Genomic DNA, 3,424 nt, shown 5'->3' with positions numbered 1-3,424 from the left:
GTTTCTGTGAACACATTTCATACTTTTCAAGCATATTCCTTAGTCTAAATTCCTACCATTAAATATTAACATTTCGTGTCACATTTTGTGTGCACAAATATAAGTTACGCAAGTAGACTTTAATTTCTAGATACAACATGGAGGAAGCTTACACACAAATATTCACTGAGAGAAAAATGTTGATGCTCAAAACTTCATTTATTCTTTTCTTCCAATAAGTACAGAAACATGTGATAATAAATTTATGTGGAAATAGAAAAGATCCTCACATTCTAGACATCACCTATTCTAAAACTTTACCAGACTTCTTTAGCTATGAGCACAACCCAGCTAATTTTTCTATTTTTTTTTTTTTTAGAGACAGGGCTTGCTATCTTGCTTAGGTTTCTCTCGAACTCCTGGCCTCAAGAGATCCTCCTGGTTTGGCTCCCAAAGTGCTGGGATTACAGGTATGAGCCACCATGCCTGGTAGAGACAGCAATCTTTGACATAGTGGGTGATATTTACTATACCTCTCCTTTACCAGCTGTTTTCTGCCTATACCATTGCTTGCATTGCCATCACCAGCTAAACACCCTCCTTTCCTTTGGAATACTGTTTCTGGTTCTACCATTCTACAGAAATTGCTCTCTTAAATGTCACTAATGGTATGTTAGGCACCAAATCCTGTGTGGTTTACTTAACCCTCATTATCTTCGACTGTTGTTTTTTCTCTTTAAAGAAACACACCTAGGCTAGAATGTAGTAGTGCAATCACAGCTCATTGCAGCCTCCTATTCCTGGGCATTAGCAATCCTCCCACCTCAGCCTCCCAAAGTGTTGGGATTCAGGTGTGAGCCACCATGCCCAACCTCACTTCTAGTGGTGGTGGTGTTTTTTTTTGAGATGGTGTCTCACTCTGTTGCCCAAGCTAGAGTACTATGGTGTCATCACAGCTCATAGCAACGACAAGCTCCAGGGTTCAAGTGATTCTCCTGCCTCAGCCTCCCAAGTAGGTGGGACAAGAAGCACCCACCACAGGCCTGGTTAGTTTTTTTTTTTTTTCCTATTTTTGGTAAAGACAGGGTCTTGCTCTTCCTTGGGCTAGTCTCAAACTCCTAAGCTCAAGAGATCCTCCTACCTAGGCCTCCCAGAGTGCTAGAATTATAGGTGTGAGCAATTCAGCTGGCCATCACTTCTTTTCTTGAATCACTTGTGTACTCCTAGAGCAGCAGTTCTCACCCTGTGGGTCATGACCCCTTTGGGGGTCGAATGACCCTTTTACAGGGGTAGCCTAAATACATCCTGCATATTAGATATTTACATTACGATTCCTAACAGTAGCAAAATTATTGTTATGAAGTAGCAACGAAAATAATTTTATGGTTTGGGGTCACCACAACATGAGGAACTGTATTAAAGGGTCACGGCATTAGGAAGGTTGAGAAGCACTGTCCTACAGCTTAATTACTCTATGCTGTAGTTCTTTAACTTGGCATTTCTAATATCAAAGAAGTGCTTTCCTTAAGCCAGAGGTCTTCAAACTTTTTAAACAGGGGGCCAGTTCACTGTTCTTCAGACCGCTGGAGGGCCGGACTGTGGGCCCCGGGACGAGTTGACTGCTAAATGTCCTAGGCAGGCCACATGTGGCCCATGGGCTGTAGTTTGAGGATGCCTGCCTTAAGCACTATTTCTTTATTTCTGAACACCTGCTGGAAATTTCTACCTGAATGGCCCACAGGTACCATCGATTAAATTCCATATGGCCCACAAAAATATAAAACTATTCTACCTCTGAAACCTCTCATCATTCTCTTGATTGCTATTGCCAGTATCATACCAACTGTAATTATTTTCCACCTAGATCATGGCAATCCCATCTCAGTATGCGTCCCATGGTCTTAGCATCCAATTCGTCTTATACAATGGCTTCAGCTTACAAAGGCATGGCTCTGATCACTCTCTTTTATTTCTTTTGCTTAAGAACCTTCTGATTCCCCAGGGATCACTAAATAGCACACAGATATAAAAACCAAACAGTCTTTGGTATCCTTGATCTTGCTTTAATCTGCCTTTTCAAACTCATCTCTTGGTATCTTCCTCCTTACTTCATATTCCATCTTCCAGTTAAATTGAACACTTGACATCTGATAAAGATGCTTCACACTTTATAATTCCAAATCATTCTTTGTGATGAGCCCACTTTTAGAATCAACACTTCCATCTCTACTTATAAAATCCTATCCATCCTTAAAAGTTTTTTGTTTTCTGTTTTTTGAGACAGAGTCCCACTATGTCGCCCTCAGTAGAGTGCCATAGTATCACAGCTTACAGCAACTTCAAACTCTCGGGCTTAAGCGATTCTCTTGCCTCAGCCTCCTGAGCAGCTGGGACTCCTGGCTATTTTCTGGTTGTAGTTGTCATTGTTTAGCAGGCCTGCACTGGGCTCGAACCCACCAGCCTTGGTGTATGTGGCCAGCGCCCTACTCACTGATGACCTATGGGTGCCAAGCCTATCCTTAAAAGTTTCAAACCAAATGCTATCTCGTCTATGACGCCTTCTCAATTCCCCAGCCATATTTTCCATTTTTTGAACTCTCTCTGCATTCTGAGTATACCTTTCATGAATCTGATACCACTCTGCCTTGGATGTTGTTTTTTTATATACTTGTCTTATCTCACCTCTAAATTGTAAGTAAATGAGTTCTGAGGGAAAGCAAAGTGTCTAAATCATCCTTTTGTCCTTTACAGCACAGATTAGGTTGATGCTCAATCAATATTTACTGAATGATTAGGAAGAATATAACTCTAAAGCCAAAAAAGGCAAACACATTCTGAAGGAATGTACAATTCTTTCAATAAGCTAGGGTAAGATTCACTTGCAATATATGTGTATATGTAACTCTCAACTAACAAATTTTTAAATGGAAATACTGGCTCTCCAACCTCTCTTTCCACTCATATTAAAAACTTTCTTGAATCAGCATCAAGTAGAAGACAATGGTTTGCAAGTAAACAAAGAGATCTGTAGGCGTCCCATTAATGCTATGCATCTGAGATGAGAAAAAAGTACCATGATAATGACTTTAAGTACATGAATTAGAGTTCTTATAAATTCTAAGCTGATTATGAACTCAATATCATTCTCAAATACTTACAGGAGTAAATGAGAGCTGGAAAAAGAGTTTCATTTCTTTCCTGAGCTGTTTCAACCAGCATACGAAGTGGACCTTTTGGACACAAAACGGCCACTAAATCTAGAAAGAGAAAAATACAAAAGGCATTTGTTAAAATACATGGGCTAAACTTGCAAATGGGTATGTTAGGGAGGAAATAACCAAGGGAAAAATTTTTACTTTTTTTGTTTAACACAAAATATGTTGAGCAAATATGAAATAAATGGCAGGTAAACTGGTGGTGAGCAAAATAAGCAAAACCACAAAGA

The sequence above is a fragment of the Otolemur garnettii genome, unplaced genomic scaffold (assembly GCF_000181295.1).
Source record: "Otolemur garnettii isolate 467f Iridium unplaced genomic scaffold, OtoGar3 scaffold00365, whole genome shotgun sequence".
Taxonomy (NCBI): domain Eukaryota; kingdom Metazoa; phylum Chordata; class Mammalia; order Primates; family Galagidae; genus Otolemur; species Otolemur garnettii.
The sequence above is the reverse complement of the archived record's forward strand: the minus strand, read 5'-3'. Positions refer to the sequence as shown.